The sequence below is a fragment of the Octopus sinensis genome, linkage group LG22, assembly GCF_006345805.1.
Source record: "Octopus sinensis linkage group LG22, ASM634580v1, whole genome shotgun sequence".
Taxonomy (NCBI): domain Eukaryota; kingdom Metazoa; phylum Mollusca; class Cephalopoda; order Octopoda; family Octopodidae; genus Octopus; species Octopus sinensis.
The window spans coordinates 24,871,328-24,893,827 of record NC_043018.1 but is presented as its reverse complement, the minus strand read 5'-3'; the positions used below and the strand labels follow the sequence as shown (position 1 = coordinate 24,893,827).

Sequence of the window (22,500 nt, the reverse complement as noted above, 5' to 3'; positions counted from 1 at the left end):
TATTTGAATATTAAATATCAAGATTCCATGTAGGGATGTTTGTACCTATATTCCTGTATATCGTGAGTGTAGACAATGCAACCCAGCTAAGTGAAGATATCTGCTGCAAATATAACAAAAGGAAGCAATGTTAATATTTTGGTTTCCATTATTGATGTAAATTTGTATTTAAAAAATGGTTTATCTTTTATGTTTGATGTCCATGCAGTCATCTGAAGAGAGCAGCTTCTTTCAAATTGATGTAATGTTCTCATTAATGAAGCAAATGGAGCTCCTTGAAACAGCCGTAATGAATTGATGCCTGTACATCCTTGTTACTTATATATATCTATATATATATATATATATGTATGTATATATGTTTTGTCTGAAAAATAATTCATAGAATTATAGCTAAAAGCATGATATATAATACATATGTCTGTATGTGTTTATGTATGTGAGTATATTAAATCTAAAATATTTTACATCACGTTACTTATAGATATGTATGACATGATAATTTTAAGGTTTGTATATATGTGTGTGTGTGTGTGTGTGTGTGAGCAAGACATAAGTTGTGTTGATGTTGTTGGCAAAGGCAGGATGTCTGGATACCAGTGGTACAACCACCTCCACCACTAACATCAAACAGTAAATGAACTTGTGTTAAATGTCACTTAAGACAGTCATAATGAGATTTTAATTGAATATTAATTGAAGTCACACTCTCTTCTAAAACAAACATTCAAACGTAATGATGTTGTCATATCACTTTATCATCATAACATCATAGAAAGATTGTGACATTGTCATGTCATCTTATCATAACATTTTAATCCAAATCCTAACATTGCAGTAGCATTGCGATATCATAACATTGTCATCATAACATCCTTGTACCATCTTAGTTTCATCATCATCATCATAGTTACCTAGTAACATTGAGCATAGCACTTAGTATCATCATAACAACATGGTAACATCATAACACCATAGTATGTCACAGTGTTGCCATAATATCATAGTATCATTATACTATCATCACAAAATAGTTATTGTATTATCATAACATCATAACAGCATAATATAATGCCATAGTGTTATCATAATATTGTAGTATCGTCATAAGATCCTCATAAAATTGTAGTCAAAGCATAACATCATACCATCATAACATCCTCGTCTTATCTTCACATCATAATATTGGTTTCAAATTTTGGCACAAGGCCAGCAAGTTCAAGGAAGGGTTAGTCAATTTCATCAACCCCACTGTTCAACTGGCGCTTGTCTTATCAACCCTTAAAGGATGAACGGTAAAGTTGACCTTGGCAGAATTTGAACTCAGAATGTAGAGATGGACAAAATGCAACGATTCTGCCAACTCAGTCTTATCATCACATCATAATATTATTGTAGTCTCATCATAGCATTGTAATGACATCATAGTATCTTTATATCATACTAGTAACATTGTAACATCAAAGCTTTGAACACACACACACCAGATGCATATCTGTGTTGTGTATGTGTTTATATACATATGTATGTGTGTGTGTACTTATATGCAAATACTGAACAATGAAAATGAGTGATCAACACTGCATTGATGGATAAAGATAATTTGTGTATTAAGGCTACCATTAGTTTCATGTTAAGAAATATCTTAACAATTTTTCAAGCCAGTCACATAGAAAAATTGGTGTTCATCTCCATTTTGCATTATATATATATGTTCTTCAAATCCCACCTTACCTCATTGAAATAAGAGGACTTGTTAACCCTTTAGTATTTAAACCTGCCATATCCAGCCTGAGTATTTCTCCTGTTTTATGTTCGTCTGAAACTCAGATTTTTTTTTATGGCAACCTAATAATTGTCACATATTATATTACAGATATTGTTATATTTCGGAATGGTCATTTTGCCAGTTTAGCCAATAAAAATACACACACTATATATTCAGTGTTATTTATTTTTTACATTAATCTTAATCTTATTTCGGCCAGAGTTCTTTCGTCACACTCCTGTATGTATGTATGTATATATGTATGTATGTATGTATGTATGTATGTATGTATGTATATATGTATATATATATATATATATATATATATATATATATATATATATCTTTATATATAAAAGTGAGGTTGCGTGCTGTCTGTCTCCTACGATTTAGATTCCTAACTACTCCCACATTTTGTGGTGCAGTTTAACTATCTTATAGTCGTGATTCATATCGAGCCCTTCTGGGTATTAGCGCACGTCTACGATGAGTCTACAATTTAAAAAAAAATTTACCATCAATTTTTCCCATTTTTAATGCATTTTTGGCATATATAAGGGAAGTAACTCTCTAAAAATTTATTATTAAATCTCAGAACGTAAAAAGCTACAGTAACACCCCACCTTTGTGGTTAGCCATATTGAGATGGCTATTATACTTTACATCTCTAAAAATGCTTATATAGTTATTTCCCTTACAAACCCGAGCAACGCCGGGCGATACTGCTAGTTTATATATAAAATTCAAAACTTATATATGCACCTACAATCAATAAATGTCCATAATAGTATTATACACACACATACACACACATAAATATATATATATATATATTATATATATATATATATATATATATATAAAATATACAATTACTCTATCTCTATACCTGTCTGGATATGTGTATATATATATATATATTTGTGTGTGTGTGTTGCTTACTGATATAATGTTCTAAGAAAAAAAGCTAAGAATGTTGAAATGAATTCTTAAGAAATGGTATTGGAATGGGCAGGAATGGTGTGGGTGGCAAAGAATAGTGTGGAATGGTAATTTACTGTTTGATAACATCTCCAATCTTATCAGACATCTGTGTGTTGCGATGATGGCTGATAGTCTTTGATGAACCACTACCACCTTATCTTGGCAGATTCTTACCAAAAGAACCTCCGCAGTTAACACCAAATGCAGTTCATTAACACACAGCCTGGGTAATGAGGAAGCTGCTATGTTGTCACTAGACCACTTGCTAGAAATAGCAACCAAAATGTTCTTCAAATCCCACCTTACCTCATTGAAATAAAAGGACTTGTTAATCCTTTCGTATTTAAACCTGCCATATCCAGCCTAAGTATTTCTCCTGTTTTATGTTAGAGAAAGCCAGATCCAGCCTGAAAATAAGCAACCACATCCTTGAAATCTGAACACTGAAGGGTTAAGATAGGCACAGGTGTGGTAAGGTGTTAAGATAGGCACAGACTGTGTGGTAAGACGTTTGCTTCCCAACCACATGGTTCTAGGTTCAATCCCACTGCATTGCACCTTGGGCAAGTGTCTTCTACTATAGCCTTGGGCCGGCCAAAGCCTTGTGGGTGGATTTAGTAGATGGAAACTGAAAGAAGCCTATCACATATATGTGTGTGTTGAATAAAATGAGACAACAAAGCCAAGGCAGAGTGAGATTTCTTGGACATTTATAAAGGGAAAGGTAATCCTACAGCTGTTTCAGGGATATAAAGGATATCCCACCATCAGAGATGATATGAGAGAGTTAAAGTGGAGGAAATAGTAGGGTCCAATTCCCTCATATCGTCTCTGATGGTGGGATATCCTTTATATCCTTGAAACAGCAATAAGATTACCTTTCTCTTTATAAATGTCCTAGAAATCACACTCTGCCTTGGCTTTTTTTGTCTCATTTTATTCAACAAACACACACACACATGACCAGTGTTAGTCTCCTCACTCACACTATTATTGAACCGGGAATCTAACACTGGTCTTTCTGTAGCACTTACATAGCCTTACCTTCCTTTTGGATCGTCTGGATATCAAAACCTCTCATATGTGTGTGTGTATGTCTGCGTTTCCACCATCACTTGGTGTATTTATGTGCCTGTAACCTAGCAGTTTGGCAAAAGAGAATGATAGAATAAGTACTAGGCTTTAAAAAAAGAAAGTCCTGGAGTCAATTTGTTTGACTAAAATGTTTCAAGGCGGTGCCCCAGTATGGCCACAGAAAAGTGACTGAAAGAAGTAGATGCTAAAAGGTAAAAGATATGTCCACTACGAAGTCTAGTTCTTGTTGAGATGTGGTGGCTCACATGCCTCACTAATCCTGAGAGCTATGTCAGCAAAGTGCAAGCTCCTTGTAAGGTCTTCCATGCTGGACAGGTCAAAGGATAGATGCATACAAACATATGCAGAGACACACACATAATCACAGGGATACACACACACACACATACATACACACGCGTGCACTAATATATGCAAACACATGTATATAGACACATACAAACATATACACACAGGTACACACACACAAGTACTCACTCATACACCGGCACACACTCACATGCATACACACAAACATGTATATAGACAAATATAAACACTCACACACATGTATATCAACACATACGAATACACACGCATGCAAAAACATATATCGATGCATATACATGTATATAGACATATACAAACAGGCACATGCACACACACACACACAAACACTAGCTGCCAACACAATCCATCAGACCATCATTGCTTGTTTCCTTGGATACAACTATTTTTTTCCTTCTTGTGTTCTTCTTACCTGTATCTCCAGCTGTAGGTAATTAGTTAGGTGGGTGGGTGGGTGGGGGAGAAACCATAGGAAAGTCTCTGACAAGCTGGTTTGCCTCCAGACACAGTACAAAGGTGGGGGTGGAGGGGGTCGGTGGAGAGAACCTGATTTTTGACAGAAGGTGACCTGTTGGCCTATTGAGGGTTCCAGGACATTTTTAGCAGTTGTTCACTTCCAGATGTGTCAGAGACTACGAGATGGGTGGGTGTGTGTGTGTGTGTGTGTGTTTACAGGTCTCTGCATGTGTATGTTTGAGTATGTCAGTGTGTGCCTTTCTGTTAGCATGTTGTGTGTGTGTCTGTCTGTCTGTATTTTGCTATATATACGTGTGTGTGTGCTTCCCTGTATACTTACGTCTGTGTGTGTGTGTGAAGGATTTTAGTCAAACAAATCATTCTAAGAACATATTTTCTAAACCCTAGTTCTTGTCCTATTGGTCTTTTTTGCAAAACTGCTAAGTTACTGGGATGTAAACACACCAACACCAGTTGTCAAACAGTAGGGGACAAACAATTATACTTATTTCATTTACCTGTGTTGGCAAAAAAAATAAGTATAAGAATGTGCATTGTCCGTTTAATTGAAAAATTCTATATGTGGCTGAAGACTGCTCGACATTTTAAAACTGATGTAATACTTACAGTGTTTAATAAAATGAAGTAGCATGAAACAATTGTACTACTCTACCTTGGATATCCTTGTTGCTTATTCTGATTATATATATATATATATTATATTAGATCAGATTGGAGCCTGGTGCAGCCTCCTGGCTTGCTAGTCCTCAGTCAAACCATGGAAAGCGGACATTAAATGATGATGATGAACAACAAAACCAAGGTAGGACAGGTATCTCAAGTCATTTAGAATATTTAAAGGTGAATTTGAAGTCTTACAGCTGTTTGTGGGATATCCCAAGTGATAGGCTAGCATGTCCGTACACTGGGAATACCTGGTGTACGGACATGCTAGGCTATCACTTCAAATTCACCTTACCCTAATTAAATATTCTAAATGACTTGAGATACCTGTCCTACCTTGGTTTTTGTTGTCCTTTTTCCTGCGAGCTGGCAGAAACGTTAGCACGCCGGGTGAAATGCGTAGCCGTATTTTGTCTGTCATTACGTTCCGAGTTCAAATTCCGTCGAGGCCAACTTTGCTTTTCATCCTTTCAGGGTCGATAAATTAAGTACCAGTTATGCACTGGGGTCGATGTAATTGACTTAATCCCTTTGTCTGTCCTTGTTTGTCCCCTCTATGTTTAGCCCCTTGTGGATAGTAAAGAAATATATGTGTGTGTGTGTGTGCGCGCGCGCGTATGTGTAACTTTGTATGTGTGACTTTCTGTCTGTTATGTGATAGGGACATAAACTCATCAACACCAGTTCTTAAACAAGCAGGAAACACACACACACACACACACATACATGACAGGCTTCTTTCAGTTTCCATGTAACAAATCTACTCACAAGTCATTGATCAGTCCTAGATTATAGTAGAAGACATTTTTGCAAGGTGCCGTGCAGTGGGACTGAACCAGGTATCATGTGGTTTGGAAGTAAGCTTCTTACCACACAGCCACTGAATTTTCTGTTGTAATCATGTCCTTTACTGTTCCTGGAATGTGTGGGTGAATGCCCCCCATCCCACTCCCCACCCCAATTGAAAGACCCACAAAATGGTCTGTGACCAGAACGTTGTTTGTTAGCCTGAAGGAGAAACGACAACGTGGGTGGCTGGAATATTTTGGATGTTTTTGGGGGATTTTTTTCTGGTGGGCGGGTGGGCGGGTGGAAGGGATATTTTCTTTACTACATGATAACCCATCTTTTCCCCCCTATCATTGATTGGATAACATGTGTGAGTGTATGTATGTAGGTAGGTAAGGATATGTGTGTGTGTGTATGTATGCTTGCCTGCATGTATGAACGTGTGTGTGTATGTATGTGTGTGTACATGTGTATGCATGCAGGCATGTAGTGACAGATATGTATGTATGCGTGCATGCATGGACACATGTATGTATGTATGTATCCTTGCATGTATGGATATGTGCTGTGTATGTATGTAGGCATCTATGGACACGTATGTATGCATGTATGGACGTGTGTATGCATGCATGTATGTTTGTGTGTGTGTGTGTGTCTATGTAGGTGAATGTACGTGTGCAGTCATGGCTGTGTGGTTAAGAGGTTTGCTTCCCAGCCACATGGTTCTGGGTTCAGTCCCACTCCATGGCATCTTGGGCAATTGTCTTCCACTGTCGCTTTATATATATATATATATATGCATGCATATATGGGTACAGGACATCAACTGTGCAAACATGAAATACATAAACAAACAAGTTAAATATGTAAACAACGAGAAAAAATATGGAAAACCGGACAAATAAACACAGAGAAATGACCTTTCATCAGTTGTTGGCTGTCTATCAACTCCTCATTTTGAGCATTCATATATATATACAATGGGCGTATTTCAGTTTCTGTCAACCAAATCTACTAACAAGGCTTTGAGCTGCCCAAGGCTAGAGTAGAAGATACTTGCACAGTGGGGCTGAACCTGGAACCATGTGGTTGGGAAGCAAAGAAAAATGCGAAATGACATGTTTTGCTCAAGAACACAATACACCGTCCAGTCCAGGAATTGAAACCACTATCGCAAGATGAAGAGTTCAACACCCTAACCACATAGACACCAGATGAGGGTATTCTGCAATTTCTTGCGGACTAACCTCTACAAATGATTTGCTTGTAGTGACCAAATGTTTGTACCGTACATTAAGCTCACTCCTTTTCTCAAATCAATGTTACCTGTCCAGGTGCGCAGAGTGCCAGACGTCAGGTGTCAAAGCAATCACAGCACAACGTGAAATGAAGCATTTTCCTCAAGCACACAATGCATCATCCAGTCTAAGAATTGAAATAACGATCCTGCAATCCCAAATGCAGCACTCTAACCGCTAGGCTATGCTCCCTCTTCTCGTAGGAAGCCTCAAAACTTGGCAAAACAGACGCTCTTGTAATATGATCTTGGAACATACTGACATGGCTAAAAAAAAACACAAGGAATATTTTCATCTCATTAACAACTAAATGTTGGTGTAACTAATTAATTTATATTGCAAAATAACGTTTAATTAGTTCAATCATTTGCAATTTGTACGTGTTTGTATAATCCCTCTGCTCTCTGTTATTTGATATTCTTGTTTTGCTCTCTTTCCTGTTTAGAAATCCTCCCTAAATCTTCATCGCATGTAATTTTTAATCACTAGTGGCGGTGGCAGCGGTAGTGTGGTGGTGGTAGTGGTGATAGTTGCATAAGTACTAGTGGTGATGATGTTGGTGGTAGTGGTGGTGGTGGTGGCATTGGTGGTAGTTACATAGGTGTTGGTAGTGGTGATGGTGGAGGTGGTAAGAGTGGTACTGATTGTAGCGATGGCAGCCACAAAGGTGACTATGTTGGTCTTAAGGGTGCTGATGGTGGTGGTGGTGGTAGTGACTGGTGGTGCAGGTTGTCATGGTGCTAGGAAGGAAGTGTCCGCAAGAGCTCTGTCAGTGGTGCCACCAGGGTAATGGGGAGTGGGGTGGGCAGAGCTACAGTAGGGGCATCGGTGGTGATAATGCCACCATGACGGCATGGACATACTTATAATTGTGGTGGTGGTGATGATGGTGGCAATGATTGGTAGTAGCTCTGAAGCTGGTGATATAGCTGTGGTGATAGTGGTGAAGGCGGTGGTGGCAGTGATGGTGGTGGTGATGACGGTGGTGGTGGTGATGATGGTAGTGGTGGTGACTCTGGGGCAGCAGCAGAGGTGGTGGCACGAGGTTTGGTGTCACTCGGTTCCTGCCAAACTCTCGTTTCGGATCTGCTGGTTATGCTTTCCAGTTCCAGTACAAACCACTTCTCCTGGATTAAAGCGATGCTCTTTGGGACGGGCATACACTCGATAAGAATCCATCTACCCCCCACTCTCTCACCCTCTGTTTGTCCCTTACCACTAACCCCCACCCCCACCCCGCCCTGAGGTATATTAAGATCCAGGCAGAGGAACGTGGCAGAATGCAGCAACACCTCAGCACTTAATTTTACCATTTTCAGTCTCTCGTTGCTAATAACATTCAATATACTTTGAATAACACTCATATTTATAAACACACACACACTCATACACACACACACACACACACACACACACACACACATACTTTTACATACATGCACATGGTTAGATACACATACACAAACACACTCTTACACATACTTATATGTACACACACAGAGGCTTAACACACACACACTCTCTCTCTGTCTCTCACACATATACTCTTATACGCATACTTTTACACACACACTTACACATACTCAAGCAGTCTTATATAGACACTCACACATTCAAATATATATAAATACAGACACTCTTATACATATACTTTTACTTACACACACACTCACGCATATACACATGCATGCACACACACACAGTCATGCATACCCACACACACACTCACACTCATGCATACGCATGCTCTTACAGACACACACACTCACCAAATGTCTCTCCCATTTACATATTATGCCATTTTTTTCTAAAAGATAAATTGGAAGGTAACTGGATGATGTAATCATAGATACACTGATGTGAATGTCATGGATGGAACATTATTTATTGATCAAGGCCAAACTGGAGTTGCTGGGAAAACAAACCAGCCAAATCTCCCTCAAATCACACATTTTCATTCTTTTACTCTTTTACTTGTTTCGGTTATTTGACTGTGGCCATGCTGGAGCACCACCTCGACGGGGTATTTTAGTTGAACAAATTGACTGCGAGACTTATTCTATCACTCTCATTTGCTGAACCGCTAATGTCACTAGAATGACATTGTAGGATAGGTGTGAGAGATGAGATCTGGTAATTTTAAATGTAAAACAGCTAGAATATCTGAGTTAGACATGGCTGGTTTAATCCTTTGTTATTCAGATTACTCCATTAAATGTAATACTTATTTATTCACATTGTTTTGAATCAATCATGCACTGTCTCATAGCTTTGTTCATGACATTGTTGGGTAGGTGTGAGAGACCAGATCTGGTTGTTTTAAACATAAAACATAAAATATTTTACTATTTTAATCTAATGAGTATCACAACAGTTTATACTCTTTGATAAGGAATAGACATCTCACAACAAAATAAGGTAATTAGATAGGCTCCTACAATTACGGTTACCATGACAACTACTAAATCTTCTTCATTATCTCATATTCTCTAAACAGTTCAACGAGTCCTTCAATGACTAAATCATGCAATCCTTCACCTCCTATTGAATACACGATATTGATTATATCAGAGTTTAGAATTTTCCTGGTTCCAGAATCACCGCAACTCCAAACTAATCCAGGAAAAATGGCCTTCTGACATGCACCAAGGACAATTACATTAATTCACAAATTGCTGTTGCAATTATCTTCATCCCACAAAACAGAATATTAAATTTTGCTTTGCCATAACACTCAGCTGCTTTTATTTCCCTCCATCGTCCAGTATTTTGTTATACAGATCTTTTATGTCCTTTGCTTGTTGCAGTCATTGGACTGCAGCCTTGCTGGGACACCGCCTTCAAGGGTTTAGTCGAACAAATTGACCCCCCAGTATTTATTTATTTTTATTATTTTGAAGCCTATTAGTTTCTATTGCCAAACTGCTAAGTTACAGGGAGGTTAACAATCCAACAGCAGTTGTCGAGCAGTTGTGGAGGACAAAAACACGCACACGTGTGTGTGTGAGAGCCCAACTACAGGGTGGTTGGTGTTAGGAAGGGCATCTAGTCATAAAAACCCTGCCAAAACAGACAAAGAAGTCTGGTGCAGCCTTCTGCTTGGCCAGCCCCTGTCCAACCCATGCCAGCATGGAAACCAGATGTTAACTAATGATGATTATGGTATATATATATATATATATATATATAATATGTTGTAAGTCCAAAATGTTGCTTTTTCAGAAAATGAAAAAATTGTCTCACCATTGCATAGCAAAACTGTTGTATTACACTCTGATGATTTTTGATATCCTGGCATCTGAAGCAGCTGGAGATATGATAGTTTTACCAAAAGAACCGGCTATTGTAAGCAAAGATATATATATTGAAAAACACGCATTTGGACATATGACAGTTTAACATAATAGCAACGATATATTCTTTTATTCTTTTACTTGTTTCAGTCATTTGACTGCAGTCATGCTGGAGCACTGCCTTGAGTTGAACAAATCAATCCCAGGACTTATTCTTTGGAAGCCCAGTACTCATTCTATTGGTCTCTTTTGCCAAACCGCTAAGTTACAGGGATGTAAACATACCAACATCAGTTGTCAAGCGATATATATATGACAGGCTTCTTTCAGTTTCCGTCTACTACATCCATTCACAAGGCTTTGATTGGCCCAACACAATAGTAGAAGACACTTGCCCAAGGTGCCACACAGTGGGACTGAACCCAGAACCATGTGGTTGGTAAGCAACTTGCCACACAGCTACGCCTGTCCCAAAAAAGAAAAAAAGGTAAAGTTACCTTCTTGCATCATACTGACTCATAAGGCCAGTAACCCAATTTCAATGGCTTATATATTCCCCACCTGGATGGGATGCCAGCACCTTGCAGGGTTACTCACTTTTGCCAGCTGAGTGAAGTGGAGCAGCGTGATATGAAGTGTTTTGCTCAAAAACACAACACATCACCCAGTCCAGGAACTGAAAACACAATCTTCAAAATCGAAATCGATCAACATCAATGGAAATTGCAGCTGTGATACCAGTGCCGGTGGTACGTAAGAGAACCATCCGAACGTGGCCATTGCCAGCGCTTCCTCAACTGGCCTTGTGCCGGTGACACGTAAAAAGCACCATCCGATCGTGGCCGTTGCCAGCCTCGCCTGGCCCCCATGCCGGTGGCATGTAAAAAGCACCATCCAATTGTGGCTGTTTGCCAGCCTCGTCTGGCACGTAAAAAGCGTTAGGAAGGGCATCCAGCCATAGAAACATTGCCAGATCAGATTGGGCCTGGTTCAGCCTTCTGGCTTCCCAGACCCAGGTCGAACTGTCCAACCCATGCTAGCATGGAAAGCGGACACTAAACGATGATGATGATGAGTCTGACACCCTGACCACCAAGCCACACGCCTCCACTGTGTCACATTGTGTAAAGAAAATGAGAATGATAAGGCATTCTGGTGTGTCCTGCTGAGTGGTTAGAACAGATCGTAAACATCAGTGATTCTATGGCGTGTCATCAATTGCTAGCAGTGTTCTGGAATCACCTTTATTTCCTTTTGTATAAATTTCCAACTTCAGAAACAATGTTCCAACAAAACCATTTTTTTTTTTTTTTGCAGTAGTCAGTCATCCATGGGTTTCTGTTTTCTTTCTCTTTCTTTTTGTATTTGCTAATGAAATGGAAGAATGTTTTTATTCAATCCTCTCAATGCAACTGGATTAAGAGCCATCCTATTAATTAATAATGAGATTATGAAAGTCACACAATGGATTATTACATAATAACAATGTGATTCAAATTTTCAATGCTTTGAACTCATTGACCAGTTTTTTGTCTTTTTTTTTTTTGGAGTATTTTTTTCTGTACTTCATGCAAAAGTTCTCTTTGACATTCCTTCCAGAATACACCAGTTCCATCAGTGTTAAATATTGGTTTCAAATGTTACCACAAGGCCAGCAATTTCAGGGAATTGGGTGAGACGATTACATCAACCCCGGTACTCAACTGGTACTTATTTTATCGACCCCAAAATAATGAAAGGGAAAGTCAACGTTGGCAGAATTTGAACTCAGAACATAAAGACCGATGAAGTGCCACTAAGCGTTTTGTCCAGCGTGCTAACGATTCTGCCAGCTTTTCCTTTGGCTTGTTTCAGTCATTTGACTGTGGTCATACTGGAGCACTCTTTCGAAGGATTTTGGTTGAACAAATCAATCCTGGAACATTTTTTTAAAGCCTTGTACTTACTTTGTTGGTCTCTTTTACTGAATCACTGAGTTACAGGGATGTAAACACACCAACACTGGTTGTCAAGCGATGGTAGGGCACCATTCGAGTGTGGTCAATACCAATGCTGCCTAACTGGCACCCATGCTGGTGGCACGTAAAAAGCCCCATTTAAGTGTGGCTGATGCCAGTGTCACCTGACTGACACCCATGCCAGTGGCACATAAAAAACCCTATTTGACCATCACCAATGCCAGTGTCACCTGACCGGCACCCATGCCAGTGGCACATAAAAAAACCCATGCCTTAAAAACCACCATTTGAACATGGTCATTGCCAGTACCGCCTGACTGGCACCCATGCCAGTGGAATGTAAAAAGCACCCACTACACTCTTGGAGTGGTTGGTATTAGGAAGGGTATCCAGCTGTAGAAACCTTACCAAATCAGATTGGAGCCTGGCTTGACAGTTCCCAGTCAAACCGTACAGCCTATGCCAGCATGGAAAGCAGTCGTTAAATGATGAGGATGATGATATAAATATACCACAGGCTTCTTTCAGCTTCTGTGTGTGTGTGTGTGTGTGTGTGTGTGTTTGTCTCTGTGTTTCTACTCCCATAGCTTAGAGGTTCAGCAGAGATCAATAGAATCCACTCACAAGGCTTTGGTCAGCTTGAGGCTATAATAGAAGACACTTGACCAAGGTACCATGCAGTGGGACTGAACCGAGAACCATATGATTGGGAGGCAAGCTTCTTACCATGCAACCTAGTTTATTTACCTTATTCTTTATTCAATTGTTTTAACTTATTGGGACTTAAACTCTTCCTCAATTTTCTCATTGCTTATGTTGTGTTAGAACACAGAATACTATATTATTTTCCTAAAGAGGACCTCTCTTATGCATTTGTGTGCGCACTTGTGACAAGGTGAATGCATGTGTGTGTGTGTGTGTGAGAGAGAGAGAGAGAGAGAGAGAGAGAGATAGAGGATGTGAAAAATGGACGTAGAGAGAAGTAGCTTGAAAATGCGAGTATCTGGTATGAAAGAAAGTGACAGATAAGATGTAGTGGGTATATTGGATGTTGGAAAGAGAGAGAGAGAGAGAGAGAAGAGAGAGAGAGAGAGAGAGAGAGAGACAGACAGACACGCAGAGAGAGAGAGAGAGAGACGAACAAAGAGAGGGAGAGAGAATATTACAGAGGGAGGGAGATTTAGAGAGATAAAATTTCAGAAAGGTGGGGGAAGAGAGAGATTTAGGAAAAGTTAGAATATCAGAGAGGGGTTAAGAGATAGGCAGGAGTTTTAGAGAGAGATAGAATATTAGAAAGTGAGAGGAAGAGAGAGTGAGTGAAGGCCGGTGAGACTTAGAGAAACAGAAGAGAGAGGAGGAAGGAGAAAGATTTAGAAAGAAATAGAATATCTGAGAGAGAGGTAGGGAGAGAGTTTTAGATGTAGGTAGAATATGAGAGGGAGTGTGAGTGAAGGAGAGACTTAAAGAAATAGAATGTCAGAGAGAAGTGGAGGAAGAGAGAGATAGAGGGAGAGATAGATAGATAGATAGAGAGAGAGAGAGAGCAATTGAACAGACATATGGTAGAAATAACCTGAAGTAGAGGCAAGACAAGAACAACAACCACAGCATGAGTATCAACAACAATATGTATGTATGTATGAAGAGAAGGAATTACCTGTAGGGGTGGGGGAGAAGGGAAAGGGGGAGGGTGTGGACGTATCATTATTTTCTCATAAACATTGTCAAACATGACATGGAATGATAAATTGGGGAGTGTTTCCATGGTGATACCCCGGGGAGGCAGGCAGGCACGTGGAAGCTGCTGGTGGCAGGGGGTTAGGGGTGGTGGTGAAAGTGAAACGGAAGGTGGGGGGATGGGGGTGCGTGGAACGGAAGAGGTGGCAGAGCAGGTGGGGAGTGAGGTGAGGTGAGGGGGAACAGATGGTGAGGTTGCGTGCGTGCATCTATGCATACAAGTGTGTGTGTGTGTGTGTGTGTGTGAAGGTGACTCTGTTACCCTGCCTAACTTGGGGCTACTGGGTTTGCCCACCACCACCACCACCACCCATTCCTCACTTAATCAAACATTGCTCCATCCATCACTGGAACTTGCTCTGCTACCTTCCTCCCACTCTTCCTCCTCATCCATATGGTGGTGGTAATCATAATGATGATGGTTGTGGTGATAGGCATCATGATGATGGTGAGGGTGGTGCTGGTGATGATGGTGATGATGATGGTTGTAGAAGTGATGATGATATCATATTGTCATCATCATTTTTAGTATCAGGTAAAATATCCAGAATGAACAGACCTGTCTTCAAAGACATTCTAACCACGACCATCACACTTCATTATATTAAGGCATTGTGTATCTAGGACTGTATAGTCCAGTGTATCTTTCCTTTATTTTTAAGGCAACAGAGTATGTATGTGTGATTTAAGAGAGGTGATTCGGCTGCTGTTTCTAACATAATGAGTGGTCATGTTTAAGTTCCTCCTTCAACATTAACAATGATGATGTTAATGATGATGATGTAGTTTAATCCTTGGCCAGTTCTGAATGAGCGATCAATGATCTGACATTCCAGCCATAGCCACCCTGTCTTACGCATAAGTTTGCAAGGAAAGTCAGAACCTCGTTATCTAGCTTGTTCCTTATCTTTCTAAGATAATAAGGATGTTGAGTTAAGGGTGATTTCACTGCTATTTCTAGCAGGTCAGCTGACCACATAGAATGCCTCCTGTGTTGGCACGTGCTGCTGGGTAAATTGGGAGATGGGTGGCGGTGGGGGAGGGGGCGACGGACGGGGGTGGTGAGTTGTGGGGTGGATTGAAATGTTGAACTTTACTTATTACCTGGGTTCAGCTTTGGATCAGTTTCTAAATTACCAAATATGTGCCCACCCACCCCCAGTCTCCCAACCCCACCACTAGAATTTTTTTTAATGCTCTGCTCCCCCTTACCCCTCACCCCTCCCTTCATTCCTGTGTATAGTAGTAGTGGTGGTGGTGGTGGTGGTGAAGAGGATGATGATGGGGTGGGCATCAGGTTAAATGTGGCTGTATGGTTGTGTGTGTGTGTGTATGTGTGTGAGAGAGTGTTTGTATAAGACTGTGTGTATGAGATAGTGTTTGTGTGTGTGAGTGTGTGTGTGTGTGTTTTGTGTGTGGATGTCAGTGTGAATGTATGTGTGTGTGTGTGTGCATAATTTAGAATATGTGTGTGTTTGTGTGTGAATGTGTATCAGTGTAACTATGATTGTATCTGTGTGTGTGTGTACGAGTGTGAATGTGTGTGTTTGTTTGGGGATGTGGATGTGTGTGAATGTATGTGTGTTTGTGTGTAGATGTGTGTTTGTAGCCATGTATTTGTGTTGATGTGTACATATCTGTCTGTTTGTCCATGTGTGTGTGTGTGTGTGTGTGTGTTTTGGACAACATCTGGGAAGCCTGTGATAATTCTTAACTCTTCTCCACTAATTTACAATATTTCTGTTTCATCACCATCAGCTTCATCACCCTGCTCCCATCTCCATCATCCTCATCTTCAGTACCAATACCATCACCATCCTCATTTTTAGCACCATCACCACCACCATCACTACTGCCACCACAACCATCACCAGCACCACCATCATCATCATCACTGACACCATCACCACAGCCATCACCAACATCATCATCAATCCCATCATCATCATCATTATCATCATCACTACCATTGTCATCCATTAGATATCTGCTCAGATATTTATTTGTGTGGTAGTCACACAATGGATTTCATGAATGAGCTTTACAAGTGCACAGACCACATGAAAATGATGACAATAATATTCCATTAACCAACAGTGACCTGATTCACGAATATAACAACAATAATAATAATGATGATGACAATAATAATAATAATAATCCTTTCTATTATAGGCACAAGGCCTGAAATTTTGTGGTAGGGGGCTAGTCAATTGTATCGACCCCCAGCGTTTCACTGGTACTTTATTTATTGATTCTGAAAGGATGAGGGGCGAAGTTGACCTCAGCAGAATTTGAACTCAGAACGTCAAGACAGATGAAATACCACTAAGTATTTTGTCTGGTGTGCAGACGATTCTGCCAGCCCACTGCCTTAATAATAATAATAATAATAATCCTTTCTACTATAAGCACAAGGTCTTGAAAATTTTGGGGGATGGAGAAAAGTCAATTACATCGACCCCAATGTGTAACTGGTACTTATTTCATCGAACCCCAGAAGGATGAAAGTCAAAGTTGATCTCGGCAGAATTTGAAATCAGAACATAGCCACATACGAGATACTGCTAAGCATTTCACCCAGCATGCTAACAATTCTGCCAGCTTACCACCTTAATAATGATAATAATAATAATAATAACAATGACTTCAGTTTTCAATTAGTGCTTAAATTTATTGACCCCAAAAGGATGAAAGGCAAAGTCAACCTCGATGAAATTTGAACTCAGAATGTAGTGACAGGCGAAATGCCACTAAGTGTTTTGTCCAGTGTGCTAACAATTCCGCCAGCTCACTGCATTCAATAATAATAATAATGGTAATCCTTTCTACTAAAGGCACAAGACCCGAAATTTGTGGGGAGGCGACTAGTCGATTATTTTTACTCCAGTGTTTCACTGGTACTTAATTTATCGACCCCCCCTGAAAGGATGAAAGGCAAAGTCAACCCTGGCAGAATTTGAACTCAGAACATAGCAGCAAGCATGCTAACAATTCTGCCAGTTCGCTGCCTTAATAATAATAATAATAATAATGGTTGCAAATTTTGGCACAAAACAGCAAGTTCAAGGGAGGGGGTAAGTTGATTATATTGACCCCAGTATTTAACTGGTACTTATTTTATCAACTCCTAAAGGACAAAGTTGATCTTGGCAGAATTTGAACTCAGAACGTAAAGACAGATGAAGTGTTTTGCCCAGCATGCTAATGATTCTGACAGCTTACCACCTTGATAATAATAATAATAATAATAATAATAGTTGGAGTAATAAAAAAAAAGTTATAATAACAAGAGCACTCAGAGAGCACAGACCTCAGCCAAAGCAACACTAACATCCAATCAACAATTAGCCTGAGATGATTTTTAAAATGGAAATATCTGAAATAAATCGATTGCTCTCACAAATGAGAATACTAAAAATACAACTGACCACTCTCAAAAATTAAGTAAAAGAACAGGAAAAATAACCTAGAATCCTTGTCTTATACCTGATTGATCCCCAAATCTTATCAGTTCGAACCAGCCACGAAGCCAAGCATCCCTGAAAGTTTCATCTGAATCCATCCAGCGGTTCTTGAGATATCTTGTCGACGGATGAACAAACAAACACAACTGAAAACAATACCCCTGCCTTTGCTAAGACAGTAGTAATAATAACAATGGTGATGATGATGATAGCTTTAATAATAGTGATGATGTATGTGGTTAATTGAAACCATTTGTTCAAACTGAATCAGCAGCAAAGTCTCTTAAGGTTTGATCATTGTTTATAAAAACATTTATTTTGTAATTTTTATGTGAAGTACATGTGTTGATTACACTGTGTGTATTTGTGTGCTTGTGCATGCCTGTATATGTGTTTGTGTACCGCTCTATGCACACAAATATATGTGAAGATCCATGTGTACATATCTGTATATCAAACTCTCTCTATATGTGTATGTATATATATATATATATATGTGTACATGTGTGGATATATATATATATTTGTGTGTGAGTATATGCATCTCTGTGTGAATGTGTTTGTATGTACGCGTGTATTCATATATATGTTGTGTGTGTGTACACATATGCATACACTCACTCACACATACACATATATCAATAGACAGGTATACATAGAAGATAATTTATTTGTGTAATTTGACTAAGGTTAACAATTGTTCCACTAATCAGAGTTGAGTGCCGTGTGGCGGTGTTCAGACGGCATGAAGATGTCTCCATTCTTTTGCAGAACTCACTAATGGCTATAATGGAACTATAGTGATTCTTAATAGAATGAAAGAGAAAAGCATAAATATACACACATACATGTGTATATATATATATATATATATATATACATACACATACATGTGGTATATATATATATATATATATATATTATATAAAAGGGCTTAGTAAAATAAATTACTTTGCCGCATACTTTGAGTTCAGTATGCGGCAAAGTAATTTATTTTACTAAGCCCTTTTATATAATGTAATAATTTGAATTCGCCTTGAATGGTCCCTTTGCATACTGAACACTTGGTGAAATTGATTGATAATTAATTAATTTTGCCCTCAATTGTTGAAATTATATATATATATATATATGTATGTATATATATATATACACATACATGTGTGTATATATATATGTATATATATGTGTGTGTGTGTGTGTGTAAATTTACAAGCATTATATATACACACACACATATATATGTAAGCATGTGTATATGTGTGTGTGTGGTGTGTGTGTATCAAGGTGCATGGCTCGTTGGTTAGATCGTCAGGCTCACAATCATGAGACAGTGAGTTTGATTCCTGGATCGAGCTGTGTGTTGTATTCTTGAGCAAGGCACTTTATTTCACGTTGCTCCCTTTCACTCAGCTGTAGAAATTAGTTGTGATGTCACTGGTGCCAAGCTGTATCAGCCCCTTTGCCTTTCCTTTGGGTGGCATGAAGAGAAGAGGCTGGTATGCATGTACAACTACCGGTCTGGTCTTCCAGAAACAAATTTGCCTGGACATGGGCCTAGGAGGGTAGCTTTCTAGGTGCAATTCAATTACCATTCCTTGACCAAAGAGGGTCTTTACCCTTTTACCATGGTGTTAAGGGGTAATAATGGAGGAGATATGGGAGAGGAGAAGGGAAAGAGAAATGTCCTGTTGTCAGGGATTAGTGTAAAAGATAAAGGTAATAAGTGGTTGAAATGATGGGGTGGATTGAGTAGGTGGTCCCTGTGATGGGAGTTGGTTCTTTTCCACTTTCCATGTGTGCATGGGTTGAATAGTTTGTCAGGATCTGGATCAGCTCTTATTGGAGTTAGACAGGGTGGCAGAGGAGTAAATTATATATATATATATATATATATATATATATATATGTATGTATGTTTGTGTGTCTGTGTTTGTCCCCCACTGTTGATTGACAACTGATGTTGGTGTGTTTACATCCCTGTAACATAGCGGTTCGGCAAAAGTGACCGATAGAATAAGTACTAGGCTTACGAAGAATAAGTACTGGGGTCAATTTGTTCGACTAAAGGCGGTGCTCCAGCATGGCCGCAGTCAAATGACTGAAAGCAATAAAAGAATATATATATACACACACACACACACACACATATATATATACACGCACACACAATCACACACTCCTATATATATATATATATATATATGTGCCTGCAAATGTGTATGCATATATATGTAATAATCTATCAATTTATATATATATATATATGTATACACACACACACCACCACCACCATGTAATTTGAGGCATAGATCATAAACTATGACATGAAGAAACTTCCAAATGAAGGTCACACACACACACCCACACACACATCCACACACACACACACACACACACACACAACACACACATTTCTCTCTCTACATTGCTTTTGTGTTACTTTCTTATTCCTCCTTTTGTGTTACTTTCTTATTCCTCCCATTATTCCCCCCACCTCAACCCCACTTCTTCCCTTTCTGAGTCCCCACCAACACCACCACCGAGTCTGATGGTGGGTGCATGGTAAGTAATGGGCACGTGGTGTTGGAGAAGTAGAGGAATGGCTTGAGGTGAAATATTAGGGGTGTGTGGTTGTTGCAGAGAAGGCAGCAGGTCTCTGCACCCAACATCTCCAGTTACTCTGGGTGCAATGAATCATTTTTGTGTTGGTTATTCTGTGATGTTTTGAAAATTAATAGGGACAAAATTATCCATTACATCCAATAATAATAATAATAATAATAATAATGATAATAAGAATAATAGCCTGACAAGCAAATTTGTAGTATTGAGCTATAGTATTTGCTGTAGACCATCTTTTATACCAAGACAAAACATGCACATGATTACACTTCCAATCAGTTAAGATCAGAAGCCATGAGAGTCAGTGCTTGGTAAGTACCAAGCACTGACTCTCATGGCTTCTGATCTTAACTGATTGGAAGTGTAATCATGTGCATGTTTTGTCTTGGTATAAAAGATGGTCTACAGCAAATACTATAGCTCAATACTACAAATTTGCTTGTCAGCTGTTTGACCATGTCCCTTGGTGGCTAATGATATGTGCGTCTCTGATCACGAGCAGAAGTAGTGGGGGAGCATCATAGCCATGTGTTGAGAGGAATTCTTTGGGGTTTGACTAATTCACCTCTGGAAACATGGTTCTTTTGTTCAACATTCTTAAACAACCCTCATTCAGGGACCTTTTTATGCGGGATGAGTTACTTGACTTGAAGATAATTCTAACTGGGTCCCACCTGCAACGTCATGTGCTGTTTATCTTGATATAAGATTACCATGTCATGCACATGTAGTTGTTATGCTGGAGGGTATATCAGCTGAAACATTGTGTTAACAACAAACAAGATGAGGACAAATATCCGTCAAATGTAAATAATGTACATAGTTTCCTCATCTCTTAAATTTAGAACTGAATGAGCATTACATTTGACAGAGTAATCTGAATGCTAAAGGGTTAAACACTTAGCATGAAGTTTTGCCTTCCTCATTTGGGGTTCATAGCCTTGCCAGCTGCACAGTAACCTCACTAGTGTTGGTGCCATGTAAAAAGCACCCAGTACATCTTGTAAAGTGGTTGGTATTAGGAAGGGCATCCAGCCATAGAAACCCAAGACAGGCAAACACTGGAACATAATGCAGACCTTAAATCCATTGGATCTTGTCAGACTGTCTGATCCATACCAGCATGGAGCATGAACATTAAATGATGATGGCGACGACGACGATGATGATGATGATGGTAGTACATTCATTGGACACAATACAGCTAAATAGTTAAGAGGCTTGCTTCCTAATCCTAAGATTGCATGTTCGGTCCTACTGCCCTGACATCTTGGACAAGTCTTTTACCTTAGTCTCAAGTGAACCTGATCCAAGCCAAATGCTTTTTGAGGACTAATTAGATAGAAGGAAACTGTTTGAAGTCCCGTTGAGACTGTTGATTCGTTTGTACCTGCAATTCAAGGGTCACGTATTGTGTCATGCTGACTTGATCTGAGAATTACACTATAAAGGAGACGTACGTCTGTGGAGTATTCAGCCAGTATGATAATTTAATGATCAAACAACAGGAGATTCATTATCAAAACCAACTTAAGACGTGCATGTAAATATCTTATGCATAATTTATATTCAAAACATTAAACTGTTTATGTGAAAGCGTAGATAGAGAGATAGATAGGTAGATAGATAGACAGACAGATAGAATGTTTGTGTGTGTATATGTATGTATAAATGCTGTTGTACCTCTGTGTGTGTATGCATGTGTGTTTTTGAGTACATGCATGTGGGATATACAAGTTTGACCTTAATTTTGTGGCACCAGATATTTTGATTTATGTTTTATTAATGTACGTGTGTGCATATAAATACACACACACACATGTACATATATATATACACACTCACACACATCTAGATATATGTATGTGTATGTATATATACACACACACACATACACACATATATATATATACACACATACATTTATACATATGCATGCACACATACATATATCTAGATACGTGTGTGTATGTCTTTACAATGGCATATGTATCAGTGTGTATGTGTATGCAATTGAAT

At 39.1% G+C, this 22,500-nt stretch overlaps 1 protein-coding gene and 1 long non-coding RNA gene across 3 annotated transcripts in view; one reads left to right on the top strand and one right to left on the bottom strand.

Annotated features, from left to right (window-relative positions):
• Positions 1-22,500, top strand: part of LOC115223288 (cytosolic purine 5'-nucleotidase) — a 243,065-nt gene that overhangs the window by 114,870 nt on the left and 105,695 nt on the right. The gene's annotated exons all lie outside the window — the stretch shown is intronic.
• The window catches only part of LOC118767498, a 17,013-nt gene continuing 11,684 nt past the window's right edge, over positions 17,172-22,500 (bottom strand). The window contains exon 3 of the long non-coding RNA XR_005003421.1: positions 17,172-17,183. This is a non-coding gene — a long non-coding RNA (uncharacterized LOC118767498). The remainder of the gene's footprint in view (positions 17,184-22,500) is intronic.